General features: G+C 46.1%; 1 protein-coding gene across 3 annotated transcripts in view; it reads right to left on the minus strand.

Annotated features, from left to right (window-relative positions):
• The window catches only part of NINL (ninein like), a 90995-nt gene that overhangs the window by 84994 nt on the left and 252 nt on the right, over nucleotides 1-5749 (minus strand). The window lies entirely within an intron of this gene.

The following is a 5749-nucleotide window of genomic DNA, read 5'->3' on the forward strand; positions in this document are numbered from 1 at the left end:
CATCATGTTCTGTCATCTGGATAGGGATCTACTACATCTGTATCTTTGAAATGTTCGTAGTTTAGAACACTCATGAAGTACACATTTACATGTTGGGACAGCTTTGAAATCTATTATAGGCTCCTTCTGTATCAGGGGTTTTCAAACTTTTTTTAATAAGTGTAACTCCAGCAGCCCCCTTTTTAATAAGTGTACCCCCGGGGTGGGGGGGGGTGGAAATCAGTGGCTCAGAGCAATAAACAGCCAGTAACAATCTGCATGACTGTGGTTATTCATTAAATTGTAGATGTTTTGGGGTCTCCTGCTGACCGTTACCCCATGCTCTCAACGAAGGCGCTTTCTCCATATGAAAGAGATTGCTGCAGAGCTAGCATGAAGCAGGCAAATGCTTAAGAGTTTTGAAAACAATCAGCATACTCATTTGGATGCCTAAATATGGATTTCGGAGCTTTACTTTAACACACCTTAGGGGGAAGAAAAAAAAAAAAAGAGTCTTGATTTAAACTTCCAAGGGCCCAGCTTGAGCTTCAATCCTGGAGGCTTCAGTGAAAAAGATGACACTCTCTCACACTTATTTGTTACACAAAATGTCAATTGCACTACTGAGAACTAGGCCAAACCTAATCAGTAAAAATTTTAGCGAAATAGATCTTTCAACACCCCTATAAAGTGTATGTGATAAACAGAGAGAATTGCATATGAAGGGTCTCAAAAGTACACATACTACATGAATAAGGAGAGTACAGACCCTGGACTTCAGAAAAGCAAACTGACTCCCTCAGGGAAATGATGGGCAGGATCTCATGGGAGCCCAGTCTGAGGGGGAAAGGAGTCCAGGAGAGCTGGCTGTATTTTAAGGAAACCTTACTGAGAGGGCCAGAACAAACTACCCCAATGTGCAGGAAGAAAAAGCAAGCGTGGCAAGTGAGAGAAGGAAGCTTACAAGTAACTTGGACAAACAACTTGGGATGAGTATAAGAGTATTGTTCAGTCATGCAGGGATGAAGTCAGGAAGGTCAAAGCGCAACTGGAGTTGCAGCTAGTAAGGGATGCGAAGGGTAACAAAAACGGTTTCTATAAGAATATCATCAACAAGAGGAAGGTCAGGGAAAGTGTGGGTCCGTTACTGAATGTGATGGGGAGGCAACCTAGTAACAGATGATATGAAAAAGGCTAATGAACTCAATGCCTTTTTTACCCGTCTTCACAGGCAAGGTCGGGTCCCAGACTATTGCAGCTGGTAGCACAGTTTGGGGAGGTGAGCAGTCAACAATAACAAAAAACAAACAAACAGGTTAGGGACTCTTTAGAAAAGCTGGATGTGTACAAGTCCATGGGGTTGGACGTGATGCACCTGAGGGTGCTGAGGGAGTTGACTGATATGATTGCAGACCTGCTGGCCATTATTTTTTAAAACTCCTGGTGATCAGGGGAGGTCCCAGACGATTGCAAAAGGGCAAACTGCAAAAAGACAGATGACACCAAGCTGGCAGGAGTAGTGGATAAGCTAATTACCTGAAGGGTGATTTCAAAGAGGATGGAGCTAGACTGTTCTCAGTGGTGGCAGATGACAGAATAAGGAGTAACAGTGTCAGGTTGCAGCGAGGTAAGTTTAAGTTAGATATTAGGAAAAACCCTCTCATTAAAAGGGTAGTAAAGCACCAGAACAGTCTAACCAGAGAGGCTGTGGAATCTCCATCCTCAGAGGTATTTAAGACCTGGGTATACAAAGCCCTGCCCAGGATTATATAGTTGGAGAGGATCTTCCTTTGAGCAGCGGGTTGGACTAGATGATTTTCTGAGGTCCCTTCCAACCCTAATTTTCTGTGAATCTAAGGTGACAGGTACAAGATATTATCTTCATGCAAAGAGGTCACTTTTATTTTAGGTTGTTTGCAAATGATCTAGCAATTAATTGAGTCTGATGTTAAAGTTACCAGGCAGCCAATGTTAGAGACATTTAATTTAGCATCCAAGAGCTCATTATCTTAAGAGCATTCAGCTCCAAACTAAGAGTTCACAGAGAGATCACCACTGGGTGTCTAATCAATTCACAGGCAATGCATAGGGATACAAAGATATCAGTGACACAGGCACACAACTTGGCCTGCTATGTTATAGATTACAATGATTAAGGGGATAGTGACACACATTTGAGTTCAACCTAATGCAACAGTAATAAGAAATTACCCTATTAGCACATGATCTGAGGGCTTCCACTTCTTATTGCCACTGAACCCAAATGGAAACAGAAGCCTGGGGCTGTGACAGCAGGAAGGAGAGCTACATTGTGTGCTACATTTTGCAAGTGCTGTAGAAAAGGGAGTACTCACTTTCATTAGAGAGTAAGAAAAGGCCCCCGAAGAAAAATAACCCCAACTTGTGACAAACTGCAAGTTACCATTTCACTGACACAGCTTGATTTAGCAGTTCAGGATATTGGTTCTGGAGTCTTTCACCCATGTCACTCACCTAACCCTCTCCAGCATCAGAAGAGGAAAGTCATTCCAGACTGCTGGCAGTCTGAAATGGATCAGTGGTCTTACTCCAAGTCCTGTTGAACAAGTGCCAATGCTGCAGAAGCCATCAGCCCAACATGGTTAAGCATTGCAGGGAAGCCAAGAACTGAATGGGCCAAAATGCTCAGTCTCTGCACTCCCATCCCTCAGGCTGAGGGGGAAGTGCCTTTCCAAAACTTGGCAGTGGCACATTGTTAGGACAGCGTGGGAAAGCTTGTACTGTGTTCTTATGAACCAGGAGTCTCTGGTGACATCCTCAGTCTGCCAGGTGTTGTACAGACACAAGGGAACCACCCAGAACACTGTAGGTGGAAGGGGAAAAGCAAACTAATACGCTGGTTTCTCTGTGGCAACTGGCTGTACCTCATTATTTGAATGCAATCTAAAGAGGACCCGCCTCCACCATGCTATGTACAGTACAAACATAAGACATTGTTGCTACCTCCAGGAACTTGCAATTCTAAGAAAGAGATGAGATGCAACAGGAAAACACAAGCAGACATCAGGAGTAGAATATTCCAATGCAACCCTTGCAAGAGTGTCACAGGTATGGCTCAAGGGTTGGATCAGGCCTGTGGAGCCATATGATCTGGCCTGTGGGACTCAGACCAACCCTGCATACTACATGCAGTGCACACCAAGCCTGGCATCACAGGTGCTACACACAGCACAAGGGGCCAGTTCATGGCACACACTGGGCATGCAGCACCCCACTGGGCCAATCCTGCATGCTGGCTTCAGGCCACTCTGGATTGGGTCTCCAGACTGATCCCCCCCCACACCAAAACTAGCATGCTGGGCTGGTCCAGCATGGGCACCTCATGCTCCATGCCAGGTTCATGCACGTGCACCCTGTGCATATAACACAGGACTGGTCTGGGGCATTCATTGCATGAGGTACCCCAGTTGACCTGGCCTTGTGCGCTGGCTCCAGTGTGTTGACCAGTCTGTGGCCCATGGGGCCAGATAAGTTTGCCCCCCCTGCATTTACAACAAGGTATGAAGACTTTGCAATGCTTTGGTGTTGTCCCAGCAAGGCTGCCCATTCCCAGAACGTTAGCTTCTAGCGCTGTTGATGTTACGCAGATGCCCATTGCTCTGGTCAGCTAAGCAGTGCTATGAGTAATCCCACAATCATCAGATTATTTGAAGGGTAAGGTGCTCAAAGGGAGAGTGTGTCAGACCCCAGTCTTCAATAAAACACAAAGTTCTTACTAAAAAGAGGGAGGTCTTGATGTGGGAACAAGGGAAACTCTCAGACAATTCCGAGGTTTCCATGTAACTGAATTCCTTTCCTTATAGACAGGGAATAGAAAGGCCCTGCTTTCAAAGGCGATTACTCACTGTGGCCAACCTGAGGACAGAGACAGCTTGGTCCTTAACATTCTGGATCAGCTGTCTCGATTTATCTGCAAAAAGATCGCACACATGCACACACACAAGTACATGCCCTGGATCAGATGCTGCCAGGTGTCCCCTTGATTCAAAGAAACTAAAATCAGCGTTGGTTGACACATTTGTTCCAACCAACCAATTCTTGGCCCTACCAAAGTTGAATTTGTCAAAAGTTCTACTGACATTTAGCTCTTCACGTAAACTATTTGACAAAAAAAACGAAACAAGTCTTGGTAAAACAAACAAAAATACTATCCTCAAGTATTGCTGGTGACACATCATCATAAAGCCACATTCGTATCAAGATACTGGACACTTACCCAAGCTAAACCCCTCCCCTTGTCCTGGAATTTCTTATGACAGTGACTATTACAAATGAGTTGGAAGTGAGAACAAAGGAGCTAGTGCCTTAGCAATAGAAATGAACCAGAGGCAAGGGTTTTTGGGTTTGTTTTTTGTTTGCAATATCTTTTATTGGCCCAACTCTATGGTTGGGTGAGAGGTTTGACAAGATTTTGGCACAAAGCGCCCATCTTCAGGTCTGGGAAAGAAGCAGACACAAGCTAAGCTGAGCACCAGGAACCGCCCCCCCCCCAACGGCTCATGTTTAACTCCAAGTGAATGAAAACAGTTACTAAAGGAATGGAGGACAGCCATAAAGCACAACAACACTCCAACCCTGCTGCAAGTTAAATGACTCATGGAGCTTACAAAGAAATCTGATCTTAAACAAATTTGAGGAGGAAACCAGGGAGAAAAACAAAACAAAACATTAAATTGACAATATCAAAACAATTTCAATGTCCATTTATACTAGATAAGTGACCTATTAAAAAAAGTGGCAGACACTTTTCCCACCAAGCCACCTACTGACTGCCACAGAACGCAGCTCCTGGTTTTACTGAGGCCAGTCCCTCGTCTCTCTGATGCAGAATCTAGAGCAGTCACATCGTTCCAGCCCAAGCTATACTAAGAACACCTTTCTGATAGGAGGCATCAGCTCCCAGACACCACAACTGATGCTCTAAACACCATTTAAGCCACTTTCATTCCTGACGCTGTAAGACCAGCTGCTGGTTTAATTTAATGTGCCCTGAGGATCTGGTGCCTGTGGGGCTGTAGTGACTGGATTGTCATGTGCATACAGAAGCACAGGGCTGACCTCCAAGGGATCATGTCTTTCCATTTTACATACAAGAGCTACCTAGAAAGTGCTCTCAGGGAAGCCAGAATAAAAAGACTCCTTTAAGTCATCCTTAAAAACATTTCAGCCTTGACCGGAAGTCCTGGCAAGAAGATCTCGCTCACGACCGTTCCACCTGATGAAGCCTCATCATCCATTCCGGAGCGGAAAAGAACGGCCGAGGCAGAGCAGGCGTGCAAACAGCACAAATCTCGCAAGGGCAGCATGCCCCCTGTTGATCAGGCAACCCAAAGCGGCATTTCTTGTTGAGTGCGCCATATAGCCAGCGCAAAGCATATACTGGCCCAATTGGCCATTCCCGCGTTCACAGAAACCAAACCAAGTGACACGACCACGGTCATCTTCAAATGCGAAGGACGAACAACAACAACAAGGTAAGAGCTGGGGACTGAAACGCATATGGGAACGGGGACGAGACCCAGGGAACCAAGCCGTCCCTTGCAGCTGAGTGAAAACCCGCAAAGCAAGCGCCGACATCCCTCCCTGGGCTCCTGCCGCCAGGCACACGACTCTGCTCCTTGCCCAGGTGCAAAGCTGGGAGGAAGACCCCCCCCCCATCCAGCAAGTTGGGAGCTTCACCTTCTTCTACCCCAACAGCCAGGCAAGGCAGCGCTCTGGCAAACGGCCCCCC

The sequence above is a fragment of the Gavialis gangeticus genome, unplaced genomic scaffold (assembly GCF_001723915.1).
Source record: "Gavialis gangeticus isolate Ggan-Ray unplaced genomic scaffold, GavGan_comp1, whole genome shotgun sequence".
Classification (NCBI taxonomy): domain Eukaryota; kingdom Metazoa; phylum Chordata; order Crocodylia; family Gavialidae; genus Gavialis; species Gavialis gangeticus.